The following is a 14,888-nucleotide window of genomic DNA, read 5'->3' as shown; positions in this document are numbered from 1 at the left end:
CCTGTAAATTTGTCAACAGTGCCGGAGTCGTGTGTAGAAAGAAGTAGTAGATATGGACCAGTTCGAGGAATGTCTAGCGGAGGAAGTACGGAAATACGAACATTTATATAATACGTCTTTAAAGAATTATAAAGATGCCCAGGTTATTTACAACTCCTGGAAGGAAATTGCCCGTATTTTGGAAGTGGATGTGGAGCAATGCATGAAGAAGTGGAGGAGCATGCGGGACAAATTTGTCCGAATGATAAAAACCTTGAGGGGCACCAGTGGCGATCCAGGTGGCAAAAAGGTTCCGGCTTTTTATGTTATGCTTTCGTGGTTGGAGCCGCACATAAAGCATAGACCCACATCTTCAAATTTCAAGGTAACTACTTTATCATGCTGTGTTTGTACTTCCTGTTTGTCTGTGCTACCAGCTACCAGCTACACATGGCGCTAACAAGCTGCAGTTCTAGTTAAAAGCTTTCATCAAAGTCAACCAAATTCATCTCATTATACTACTGTGATTACCTAAACCTATTAATAACTATATTTGCATTCTGTTTTTACCAGTGTATGTAAGTAATAAAGAGATAACTATGTGCCTGTGTTTGCTGAACAACAGGCCCCAACTGAACCACCTCAGGACCAGGCCTCATGTGGATCCTCACAGGATGAGGCCCCATCACAACTTCAGGGGTCTTCACTGCCTGCCTCTCAACAACAGCAGGATGTTGAGCGCCTTGTTTGGTTGTAATGCCTTGTGAATGCGCTTTATAAATAAAATTGGATTGGATTGGATTGGAGTCCTCACCGGATCCTGTGTCATCACATTCCTCATCAGCTTCATCAAATTCATCTCCATCTCCATCTCTCCATGCCTCCCTTGACCGAGAATCCGTTTCAACGGATCAACAAACAGCCGATGAGTTGCTAGAGTCCACCAGCACACCACGACCTGCTCTCAAAAAGAGGCGGCGCCAGCAGCATTTGGATGACTGCTTTTCTGAACAGATGACCCGAATTGACAAACGTAGGAAGGAGCTCAGTGAGATACTGCAGAAGGATGATGAGTATGACAGGTTTGAGCAGGTTCTAGCAGACCTACTGAGGAAGGTCCCTGAACAGAAGCAGGTGGTGGCCAGGCGCAACCTTTTAGCATGTGTGTGCGACTTTCTGGAGAATTGAAATGTGTTTGTGTTGAAAGATTTTTTATTTGCATGTTTTTATTTTTATTCCTAGAAGTGTTTCATTTGCATGTTTCTTTTCCATTAAAGTGAAGTCTGTTTTCTTCCATTTACAGTTTTGTTTGTCATTTTCAGTTTTTTGGCATCAGTTTGCACACAGTATTATTTCGCACTCATTGACTAGGCTCCCCAAAGCAGATAAACACAGAGTCTTGAAAAAAAAATTCATACCCCAAGATAATTTCAGGTTTTTAGTTGAGATTTTTTTATGAACAAGGCACTAGAAAATAGACATGGTAAACAGCAAAAAAAAAAAAGAAAAAGAACACTACCACCAGGCTGGCTCGCCAAATATGTAGCGTAATGGTTGTTGGCTCTTTTATGAAAGATGAACCATTCTACGTAATAATCTGGAAAATTAATTTTAACAAATTAATAACCAAATGTTATAGAGATAAGAAGACTCAAAGGTTGTTTTCATCGATAAACTGACGATCATATCCGTTTGTCTGTTTCAGTTCAATGAAAAGGCAAGTTTTAAATTTTAAGAGATTTATTTCTTAAATTTAAACTAACGATTTGAAATGACAATCATAGGAAAAAACAATCAACATTGGCAACCTTTTTGAACAATCTTTAACAGTTGATATTTTAAGCTTGTTCAAATAGACCTTGTGTTGGATGTGCTAAGATTGAGGATGATGGAATTATGAATGCGTGCATGCAGGTGTCTGAGATTGCTTCAGGGAGAGGGAAGGTGAACTGAGTGAAAAATGATGTTTTGCAATTAAACTTTAGTTCTTATTAGAAAAACAGCATCAGAACGCTATCTGGTCGTGTTCTGCCTCACCGCACTTAGGACCCTCTTTTAGATCCGGACCAAATGGAGGATGTGTTCTCCAGATGACACCTTGGCTGACAGAGAAGACAAAGGTGTGCGACGGTCCAGTCCACAGTTGACCTCGGTACACATTGCTGAAGCGTTTCGGCAGATGCGCTTTCTCATGTTTAAATTAACTCAGAAATCAAAAGACTCTGGGAGGAGTCTGCATTAGCGGGTTGCATTTCAGCTATTCTGTCTGGCTTGACAGAAATAACGTGGTGGGAGAACAGGAGCCTGCAGGGCTCCTTTCCCCGTGGCGTTCGTTCCGCACTTCAGCTCTCTTCCGTTCTGTCTCCTTACCGAAACCACTTCTCTTCCCAAAGCAAACTTGTTGTGCGTCAGAGCAAATGTGTTTTGAAGTTACTGTGGATCCGGACCTGTATGAGCAGGTGTGAAGGTCATCGCTAAACATCTTCAAAAACATTATTTAATTAAGTATACTGATTCATTATAGTTCATTATGATTACCCAAAGCATAATAATCATTCATTTGATTAAAATACATTTATAATGAGCAAAGTGATCAAATGATTATTTAACATTAATAAAATAAAGAAAGCTTAAGACTCTGTTTTATTATGACTAGACTGTGTGTGAAGTCCTTCTTCTGGAGAGCAGGTGTTCGGATGTTGTGGATTCCTTCAGACTTGCTGCCGTCTTAGGTCTTAATCTGTGGGTGAAGGTGCTGCGTGACCCAGCTTTGACCCAGCCGGGCAAATACAACCTTTGGCACAGAAACCCATACTTCCTCACGTTACAATTACGATGGACAAACTCTAGTCTGTGAGTGTGCCACGTGACACAGTCTCCTCCTGCCAGGACACAGCTCCTGCTGGTGACAAAAAGAATTGTGCCAGTTCATTCCGCACACAAACGGCATTCCTGTTTGAGCGGCTCTTGCACATCATCTTTGAGTTGACCGGTAGAAGGTTGGAGTCACCGTCCACCAATCTCCGCCAATCTCCAGGGTGCACCACTCCTGCCGAGTCACTGTCAGCGAAAGTGGGTGGGATGTATCGGCTCTCTGGTGTGTTCGCATTGTCAATGTATGCCAGGTAGTTGTGGAGAACCACACACGCCTTCACAACCTTCACCGCTTTATCTGGGTGGAACTCAATGGCCCTCCCAAGAATTCGCCAACGCGCTGCTAGGATCCCAAAGCTGTTTTCAATGACACGCCGGACTCTGGACAGGCGGTAATTGAAGATCTGCTTATCCTTCTCCAAATTATGTCCTGAAAATAAATACAGCAGCAATGAGTGTTATTAAACAGAACATAATCACAACTTAATACACATGACACACTAGTCATTTCAAATGTGATACATATGGCTAGTCGCATACCTGGAAAAGGTTGCATTATGTTGATGTGCAGGGGGAAGGCAGCATCAGCAACTAGCATGTGCGGTGCTTCAGTCCTGGTTCCAGGGAGAAACGCAGGAGGTGGCAGGTTCAACTTGTTGTTCAGGAGTGTTGAACCAAAGACACATTCTTTAAATACACCACCATCACGTTCCCGTCCATACCCACCGAAGTCCACCATCGTAAATCGATAGTTGGCATCACATGTTGCCATCAGCACAATGGAGTGAGTGCCCTTGTAGATGAAGTAGTCACTCCCAGCATTTGGTGGTGCTTTGATGGTCACATGTTGGCCATCCAGGCTCCCCACACAGTTTGGAAAGTTCCAAAGACGCCAAAAATCTGCTGCGATGGCTGCCCACTGGTTGGTAGAAGGACATGGCAGGTAATCTGGTTGGAGTGCTTCCCACAACGTGCTGCAGACCTCAGAAACAATCATCGACAGAGAATCGGACTCATGTTAAGAAGAAGAAGAAAATATCATTTCTATAGCGCCTCTCAAGATAAAAATCACGAGGCGCTGAAGCATAATTCTGCGCACACGTAGACGCATAAGAGACCTGGATGATGAAGCTCAATGGTTAAAGGAATCACTGAAGCGGTGTGAAGCACGCCGTCGCGCGTCTAGGCGGTACCGTAGGAGGCGAGCTGCCGTGGTTCGCCGCATGCTACAGCAGCGAGCTATCTGGGTGCGCACAGCGTCCCCCGGTCCCCTCCTCCTCCCCCTCCCCCTTGTCCGGAACTCTACCTCACCAGTCTGAAGCAGCCACCCTGTCCGTAACAAGTCCGGACCTGTTACTAGGGGCTTCGTCCGGATAAATTCCGGAACACGTTATCCGGATGTTTGTATTCAGACACAAAGGTCTTACGGACAGAGTCTGGAACATTTCCGTTTTTCATGGCCTGTCTGAAGGGGGCTTTAGAGATTCTGTTTTAATATTTTCATATTATGATTTACTTGGCCAATCAGAACGTGCCATGTTAAGGGATATTACCAAGACAACCTCAGAAAACACGCCTTCTTGAGATACTGGATGCTCTGATCTGGGGTAAAGAAATATCTATGTGTCATGAGTTTAACTTAACTTTAATTTGTCCTTGTGTCTGGTGCAGGTGACGATTGCCTTGTCATATCAAACATTACTGATTACCATATATATAAATCAATGTAATGCTTCATTTCATTTCAGTAAGTAACTCAATCACAGGTCAATCAACCTTACTGATTTACGCACAGATTAATCAAAACATTATTATTATTATTGTACGAATGATTAACTCATATAAGCTGAAAACAGCCACTCTTAAAACACTCCAGTCCGACCTAGATAATCAGGCAGGCTTGGCACAGAAGGGCCTTGAGAAGGGAACAGTATTGTTGACACTTTGTTATCATGTGTTCTGAGCTGTAGAGAGGCCCCAGCTGATGGAATAGCAGGACCCAACAGATTAAAGGCAACACATGCAGACTCCTGTCTCCATGTCGATCAGATGCTGAAGGGGTCAAACTGTACATGAAAACTGACCATTTCTGGACATTACATGAAAAATCCCATAAAGTCATTGCTGCTGTGGCCTAAGGGAATAAATGGTTCAGAGCTATGATTCTGTGTAAATTTGGCAAATGTACTGAAAAGAAATTTTGGATTATTCTTATTCTCCTCAACTAGCGATGAAAAATAAGCAGTTCTAGCTTGTTGAAGCTTATTTTTATAAAGCACAAGACTATTTTTCCAGGATAAATAGGACTCCTCCTAGTGTTTAGAGCGCATTGCTCTCTCCAGTTTGCCACACGTAAAGAAGAAGTAACATTATGAACTAAAGCATAAATTTGTGAAGGGCTAGATATGAAAATATTGCCCTCTGCTACGTTCCTCTGAGATACTGAAGGCAGTAAAGATGGAACAGTTGATTTAAAAGATGCAACTGCGTTGTCAGTTAGAGACCGACTATAGTGAAATTTACTTTCATGTCTCAAGAACTCTGTTATAAAAAATTCAAAGGTTATCAAAAAGTGGTCCGAGAGGACTGGATTATGTGGAAATATGGTTATTTCCTCACACTCTATGCCATAAGTCAGCACAAGGTTCAATGTATGATGGCAGGAGTGGGTGGAGCTATGTATTCTTTGGATAAAACCAATTGAGTCTAAGATATTACTAAAGGCTACATTGAGGCTATCATTTTCAGTGTCCACATGAATGTTAAAATCCCCCACTACAATGACCTTATCAGTATTTAGCACCAAATCAGATTAAAAAAAATCAGAGATCTGATCCAAAAACTCAAAGTAAGGGCCTGGTGGACGATACAAAACTACAAGCAAGAGTGGTTTTACAGTTTTGCAATCTGGATAAGGAAAACTAAGAATAAGATGTTCAGATATTAGGATCACCAAAAAATAAAACATGATCATATTTCAGAATGCAGTCCTCCACAAAGTCAGAAAAGTCCTTTAAAACGTCAGAGTCATATTATGGGGGGCGATATATCAGCACAACAAGCAGGCGCGGAGAAAAACAGAGTTAAAAAAAACACACTTCACCTTCACCATACCTTTAAAAGAGCTGTTGTATCTGAAATCACTTGCAAGCGTTGCAGAGAGGCTTTGACAGTGAGGTAAAAAAATAGGATGGTCTCAAAATGCTTGCTCACCCGACTGGCCTTGTCAAGGGAACGGCGAAGACTAACTAGATCAGGAAGTGATTCCTGCTTTATCAACTTCATTGTTTATAAACTTATACAAATCAGAATTTGACACGTTTAAAGGGCATTACCAACAATACCTCAGAAATCACTCCTTTAGTCAGATACTCAGAGAGTTGAACTCTTAGTGTGAAGTGCAAATATTATGACAGCTATGTGAAGCAAAAATGTTAAACCTGAATAATTATCTTATTAAAATGTGTATGAGTATCCTGATAGATTAATTTGTTAAATCAACAAATACTGATCTGGTGTAGTTTAAGACCTGAAATGAATCATTGCAGGAAAAATATTCAATTTAACACAGCATTGATTATTGCACACATTATTCAAACACTTTCGGATTTAAACATCTTGTTCATTCAGCACATTTGATTATATCAACTTATAAAGTTGTAAAGTAATTTATGAATCAAGGAAGATGAACTTAATTCAGAGTAAAAGTGAAGAAAGTCTCATCTTCTGCATGAGACCTTGAGCAAAGATATTATGGCTTCCTTGTTCGATAACAAGGTCTTGTGGAGTGCTTTCCTATTTGGACGGCAGACAGATATGGTGTTTGTCTCTGAAAATTAAAAAGTTAATTTCTGGTCATTTTTTATGTAAACTTGACCTTTTGGTACTCTACATATCCCCTTCTTTCCAAGGGCACAGAGTCACAGACAGAAGACCACAAGGCATTGGACAACTTTAGAGGCCCTGAGGACTCAGCAGAGGAAGACAGAGTTCGTTCTTAGGCAACAAAGCAGCAGGAGTGCGGTAAACCAAACAATCACACAGCAGAACAGTCAATACATATCCCAATCAGCAAATTGTAATCCCACTTATCGAAATCCGCAGGCAGGGACCACGATGAGAAGGAAATCAGAGTCATAAAGAGAAGCGGACCAGACCATAGCAAACCACAGCGATCCACAGTGAAGCCAGGAGACAGGAATTCCCAGAGGATGTCCAGAACTCCAGAAGAACCAGAACCCACAGCAGGAGAAATTTTATGATTCATCATTTTGTTAACACTATAGGACTGTTAGAAAGTAACATTTGACCCCTGCCAGCAAAGCACATAATGATAAAGATGACCTAAAAGGGGCTGATAATTTGTCAGAGCTTTTTTGAATCATACAGAAGTAAACATAGCAGACATACTTGTTTATTTAGCAGTGTTTAGTTAATAACAATGTTACTGTGAACCACAAAACATTCTGGAGAACAATAGGTTGTTTGCTGACAGACAGCTGATAAGCTACAAGGAAACAGCCAACAACAACATGGTAAAAAAGACTTTTGAAAGATGAGTAATATTTATAGAACATTGAATTTATGACTCACTTCATCCAATAATTAGATTTTCTGACTGACGTGTCTCAGAAGCTCAACTAAGATGTGTATGTCAGTAACCTGCCGTTACTAGAGCTAGTCTCTGCTTAGTAGCACCAAGCCCCCACAATGCAGCTCTGAAATTGAATCAAACCCGGTGTCGGTACAAGATCTGCTCGGGTGCAAGATCGGCTCGGAGTCCTTCGACTGCCGATGACGTCAAAGTACGGCAAACCCACTCGGACAAAATACACTACACATCTATACTGTTGGAAAGAATTTAGCAGTTTCGTTATTAAAATAATGTTTCTTAAGATGTAAGTTTTTGTTTATAATGGTATTTGTAAAATAAAACACTATTTTATTCATAATGTTGAACTCCTCTTTGAGCACATCCCTTGAAGGATCATAGGTATTAGCAACACCTGTGAAATTGTATTTGCAGGAAAGAAGTGTGTCCCGTTTATTGAAGTATTTTGTGTTTAGAGTTTTTGACGTCTTGTCCATGTGTAGTTCAGTTACGCTCATAGCTGCTAGCCAAAACTCTGGAGTTAAAAGTTTTCTGGCGTTACTAAAATACCTGTCTGTACTTATTTGATTGATGGTAGTTTTACTTTCTATTAGACTGATGGTAGTTTTACTTTCTATTAGACTCCAAATGTAATCATTTGGCGCATTTCTAATTCATAATTTGTAAGAATGTAATTGGTGATATTAGCATTAGCATTCCTATGGGTTTTTCCACGTATGTTAGCATTGTGCTAACCACTCGCTGCCAAATTGCAGCCTTTGCGATTAGAAAATCTCCCTTTGTCACATCGCAATTTAATTGCACATGCAGTTAATCGGTCAGCCCTAATATACATGCAGCTCTATGCTAAAAGTGTATTTTCAAAGAGGTAATGATGGATTTTTTTGTAAAAGTTGTCCATCTTTCCAACAGAAAGATTTGCCTGGACCAACGTAACGTGATAACAACGTAACGTGATTACGTAATTCCGTAAGGTTCATGTTCAGCCAATCAACTACTTTGACGTCATCGGCAGTCGACGGACCCCGAGCTGAACTTGCACCCGAGCAGATCTTGTACCGACACCGGAAGTACCAAAAATTGCAGTTCCACCCTCATCCGCTGGGGGCTGGTGTCAGAAGTGAGTAAATCCTCATGGACTCCCATGTTAAAAATACCAATTTCACAGCAGAAATAAACATGTTTACAGCCTGGTACCAAAACATGTTTTTGGTTTAAATGATCTAGTTTACACTCATGACAACTCTGAGTGGGGTGAATTTTTTTCTCACTCTTCTGTTTAAGTGTATTAAAAGCCTAAAATTCTGTATAATTAATGAGCATCCAACACACGTGACCACAGAGCTAGCTCCGTGGAAAGGCCTCAGTAGAGCCTCGGTCTGGCTTGGAAACTGCTCTGGCATTTTGAGTGTCTGTGTTTGTGTATTCTTTTTTGGATATTTTTTGTGCAATTGTTGGACAAAATGACTTGCTGTGGCATTAATTGCACTAATAGAGCATCCAAGGAGCCTCCACTTCATTTTTTTCGGTAAGTAAAATTATATTTATGTATTTTAGGTCACTGCCGCCTTTAAACTAGCTGAGTTTATCGAAGTAGCTAGCTAACTATCATTTTAACATGTTGCATGTACTGTTTAACCATGAAATTTAGATGTAAAATATGGTAAAATAATTAATAGGGCATATGTCGATGGGTAAAAGGGTAAAACCCAGTGCATTTAACATAAAAATGGGTTGAAATATGACGGAGCTCTTGGAGGGACACTTCTGTCTTCCATTCTTCCACCCGGTCTCCCCAGAGGTCAGCCCGGTGCATGTTTGACCGATGCAGCGCCTACTAGCTGCTGCGTGGGCTGACCGCTTGTGGAGCTCTCGGACTCGTAGAGAGACCTTACCGCAGAAATACTGCAGCTCAATTCCCTACCTAAATGCAAAGTTTGAGAGATGTGGTTCACTTAATTTAGCTAATATCAGTCTGCACTGCCTTCGGGCTATTTGTCAAGTTCACAAAATGTGGAACGGGATGTAAGTTTAGAATCAGTGGCGAATCGGAACATATCTCAAAGCCCTGGCCGACGAAACGGTCCACATGACTATTACTGTCAGGCTCTGAGAAAATTCAGGTTGTTTTTGTGTCAGTCGATTCTGCAACAGTGACTCTAACTAACGCAGCACTAGTTGACAGACATCATTACAGCGTGACCCAGTTCTGTAAGGAATTCTGTTCAGGAGGTCGCATTTCAATTCAATTCAATTCAAGTTTATTTATATAGCACCAAATCACGACAAGAGTCGTCTCAAGGCACTTCACATAATAAACATTCCAATTCACAGTTAATTAAGCCAATCAGAAATAATGTTTCCTATATAAGGAACCCAGCAAATTGCATCAAGTCACTGATTAGTGTCAGTGACTATACAGCAATCCTCATACTAAGCAATCATGCAGCGACAGTGGAGAGGAAAACTCCCTTTTAACAGGAAGAAACCTCCAGAGAATCCTGGCTCAGTATAAGCAGCCATCCTCCACGACTCACTGGGGATCGAGAAGACAGAGCAGGCAGACACAGACACAGACACAGACACAGACACACACACAGACACACACACACACACACACACACACACACACACACACACACACACACACACACACACACACACACACACACACACACACACAAAGACAAGTAGTGTGTCTATAGTTATATTGTGATGTCTTAGTAAATATTGTATTTGGTGAAAGATAAACTTTATTGTATTCATCCTAGTGGATCTATAATTAAACGGATAAACTAGTAGTAGCACATAAAAAGTTAATGAAAACAAAAAGTTATTATCAGGAGAGAGAGAATGTATTAGTGGTTAGCAGCAGTGTGCTAGTCGATGGCCCCCTCCATGAGGCCACCACAGCCATAGGCGTCATTTTAACCGGGGACGCCGGGGACATGTCCCCGGCAAAATTTGTGATTGGCAGCTGTGTCCCCCCCACTTTCAAAAACGCCTGCTGATGAGGATTTTTGTTTTACCAGCTCAGATCTTATCCAGGGGTCGGCAACCTATTCCCATCAAAGAGCCATTATTACCCGTTTCCCACAGTAATTCTGGACGGACCTTAATAAGCAGTGACTTAAGTGAAGCAGGCAGGTCGCGCTAGAAAATTTAGTTTAAAAAGACGTCATAAATGTTTTCCCCCGTCATTTTTATTTATAAATTATGAAGTAAAAACTCACAATTTAATTTTCATTCATTTGTCATTAATATGTAGTCTACACCCGTGCGTTAACCATCTTCCAGTAAACGCACAGCATCCAGCCCACCTCTCCAAATGCGTAAAATGTGCATCAGCCGCTAGTTAGGCGCACCATCAGCTGATCAGCCCAGACAAGAGCAGAGCAAATAGAGACAGAATAGAGGATGATTCTGTCTGGATGTGGATGGAGATTACATTTTACAGCAGCCTGATCATCATTTAAATACGTAAACCATCACCTGTCTTCTAGTCCATGCTATCAGCATATATTTTAATTGGTGTGTGTGTGTGTGTGTGTGTGTGTGTGTGTGTGTTTTCCACTTCAAACACTGGTCTAACCAACCAGACCAGCGTGTCCAGTAACGTATTAATGTTACAATTAAACAGTTTCCCTTCATGTAGGCTAGGAACATTTCACCTGCGGTGGCCCGACCGCTTCTGCTCCACACGAACTTTGTGCGTGATCAAATGTCTCTACGCATCATGCGTCTCCATATTAGAGACGGGAACAAGCGCTGTTCAGCCAGTTTCATAATTTCATAAAAAGAACATTTTTCCAAGTGACACATCCCTCAGAGAGACCGGGTTTCCAGACCGCTTCAGTGGGAGGAAATCATTGCATGCACCATGGTTCTGCGCTGCGCTGCGAACCCCTCAGATCTTCAGCTCACTGTCCACCGTGGGCGCTCCGAGCCGCGCTGAACACAGTGTCCAGTATAAAGCTCTGATGTTCTGATGGGAATCTTTTACCTCCGCGATGTGCGTTAACGATTAAAATGTCAGCTCATCCATGTGCATCAGTGTGCGTGGGGGTAATTCTTTCAAACCAAGCAACATCCTTGAGTTCATCTGTCAAAATAAACAGTCAAATGGAAATATATGTAACCTGCCGTTTAACTGTTTTGCCTTCTTGTGAAGATTGTTGCAAAGAGAAACAATTAAACTTGATTAACCCCAGAGCCACCCAGAGCGCATGTGGGAAGGTTCCTCCCACTGAAGCGAGTGTTTTCCAAACCCTGTCTCTCAGAGAGACTTGTCACTTAGAAAATGTTCCCTGATGATGAAACTTTGGCTGAATAGCGCTTGTTCCCGTCTCCAATGTGGCGACACATCCAGGAGCCGTCTGAGGAGAATCCCAGAATCTCACATCGTCTTCAGCTAATAAAGCGCCTATGATTACGCACAAGCGTGACGCGTCAACCCGGTCTCACAGTAAGACCAGGTTGGACCTGTTCAGGTTTACGCAGACAATCTTTACATTTAGAATTGGCATACAGATGTAAAATTAATGCAGTAAAATATAAAGCATTTTATTTAAATATCAATTCATTATTTTACAAACACAGAGCCGCATCAGATGGATGGAAGAGCCGCATGCGGCTCCAGAGCCGCCGACCCCTGTGCTAGCCTACTTTATTGTCCCCAGCAATTTTTAAACCCCACTCAAGTGTATGGTTATTGTCCCCAGCAATTCTGGAAACAAACTGACGCCCTTGACCACAGCTCAGCAGAACGTCATTGTAGCTTCTTCTGGGGAGAAAAACACTTACAGAGAAAATAAAGTTAACAGCTGAAATTGCACAAAATAGTACAGTTAAAGAGCAGACTGTAGAATAAAGCAGTAGAGTGTGAAAAGTGGTCAGTGTGTCCTTCAGCAGTCTAAGCCTATAGCAGCATATCTACAGAGTTAACTCTGGATAATCTATCCTATTTAGATGTAGGCATGTTGGAGGCAGGGCAAGGGAGAGCCGTCTTTACCGACTGTACACTCCACCTCCCTGTAATCCCCCACTTGTCCAGATTTAGGCTAACATCAGATTTTAACCATAGGCCCTATCAAATAAAAATGTTTTAAGCCTATTCTTAAAAGTAGACAAAGTGTCTGCCTCACGGACTAAAGCTGGGAGCTGGTTCCACAGGAGAGGAGCCTGATAACTAAAAGATCTGCCTCCCATCCTAATTTTAGATATTCTTGGACCCACCAGTAGACCTGCAGTCTGAGAGCGAAGTGCTCGGTTAGGAACATATGGAACAATCAGATTACAGATGTATGATGGACCTTGATTATTAAGAGCTTTATATGTGATAAGAAGGATCTTAAAATCTATTCTGAATTGAACAGGTAGCCAAAGTAGGGAAGCTAAGACAGGAGAGATATGATCTCTCTTTTTAATTCTCATCAGCACTCTAGCTGCAGCATTTTGGACAAGCTGAAGACTTTTAACTACATTCTGTGGACTTCCTGAGAGTAATGAATTACAGTAATCCAGTCTTGATGTAATAAATGCATGAACTAGTTTTTCAGCATCACTCCTGGAAAGTATGCTTCTAATCTTAGCAATATTCCGAAGGTGGAAAAAGGAAATCCGACAAACTTGTGAAACCTGGGACTTGAATGACATGTCCTGGTCAAAGATAACACCAAGGTTCCTTGCTTTGTTCTCGGAGATTAATGTAATGCCATTAAGGTCAGGCGATTGGCTAAGCAATTTCCTTTTCTGGATTTCTGGTCCAAAGATGAGAACTTCCGTCTTGTCTTGATTTAAAAGCAAGAAGTTTAGAGTCATCCAATTTTTTATGTCCTCAAGACAAGCCTGTAATCTACCCAACCGATTAGGTTCATCAGGGTTAATGGATAAATATAACTGAGTATCGTCAGCATAACAGTGGAAGTTTATCCCATGCTGTCTAATGATTTTACCAATTGGGAGCATATATATAGTAAAAAGAATTGGTCCAAGCACTGAACCCTGTGGTACTCCGCAAGTAACCCTGGAGTATGAAGAAGATTTGTCATGTACATTTACAAAATGAAATCTGTCAGACAGGTAGGACTTAAACCAGCCTAACGCTATTCCTTTGATCCCTACAACATGTTCCAGTCTTTCTAAAAGAACATTGTGATCAACTGTGTCAAAGGCAGCACTGAGATCTAACAAGACTAGAACAGACACAAGATTCTTATCTGAGGCCATGAGAATATCATTTGTAACTCTCACTAATGCAGTTTCAGTGCTGTGATACTCTCTAAAACCAGACTGAAATTCCTCAAACAGATCATTAGTGTTTAAATGCTGACATACTTGGATGGCCACTATTTTCTCCAGGACTTTGGATAAAAATGGAAGGTTAGATATTGGTCTATAATTCATTGGGTCATCTGGATCCAGAGAAGGCTTCTTAAGTGAAGGTTTGATTACAGCAACCTTAAAATCTTGTGGTACATACCCATTTACTAAGGATAGATTGATTATATCTAGAATGGGGGCAGTAACCAAAGGAAATGCATCTTTAAATAATTTGGTTGGGATTGGATCCAAAATGCAAGTTGAAGGTTTAGATGAAGCTAATATTTTTGATAACTCTGAAAGCTCAACTGGATCAAAACGGTTCAAGCACAGATGAGGTTCTAGAGTCACCTCTGAAGCTGCCTCACTTACTGAGGAAGAAGAAATCGCATTGGGGAGGATGCTAAAGATTTTGTTTCTAATAGAATTAATTTTACTTGTAAAAAATCCCATGAAGTCATTGCCGCTGAGGGCTAAGGGAATAGATGGCTCAGAGCTATGATTCCGCGTAAGTTTAGCAACTGTACTGAAAAGAAATTTAGGATTATGCTTATTCTCCTCAATTAATGCTGAAAAATAAGCAGTTCTAGTTTGTTGAAGCTTATTTTTATAAAGCACAAGACTATTTTTCCAGGACAAGTAGGCCTCCTCATGGTGCGTAGAGCGCCATGTTCTCTCCAATTTCCTAGAGTTTTGTTTTAAGGCTCGTAGATGAGAGTTAAACCAGGGAGCCAACTTCCTGTCCCTAATTACCTTCTTTTTTAAAGGGGCAACATCATCTAATGCCACACATAAAGAGGAATTAACATGATGAACTAAGGCATCAATTTGTGAGGGGCTAGAACTGAAAATATTGCCCTCTGCTACATGCCTCTGAGATGCTGAGGACAGTAAAGATGGAACAGTTGATTTGAAAGATGCAACTGCGTTGTCAGATAGAGACCGACTATAATGAAATTTACTTTCATGTCTCGAGAACTCAGTTATAAAAAACTCAAAGGTTATCAGAAAGTGGTACGAGAGGACTGGATTATGTGGAAAGATTGTTATTTCCTCACACTCAATGCCATAAGTCAGAACAAGGTCCAATGTATGATGGCAG

The sequence above is a fragment of the Nothobranchius furzeri genome, chromosome 12 (genome assembly GCF_043380555.1).
Source record: "Nothobranchius furzeri strain GRZ-AD chromosome 12, NfurGRZ-RIMD1, whole genome shotgun sequence".
Taxonomy (NCBI): Eukaryota; Metazoa; Chordata; class Actinopteri; order Cyprinodontiformes; family Nothobranchiidae; genus Nothobranchius; species Nothobranchius furzeri.
Note: the sequence above shows the minus strand (reverse complement) of the source record.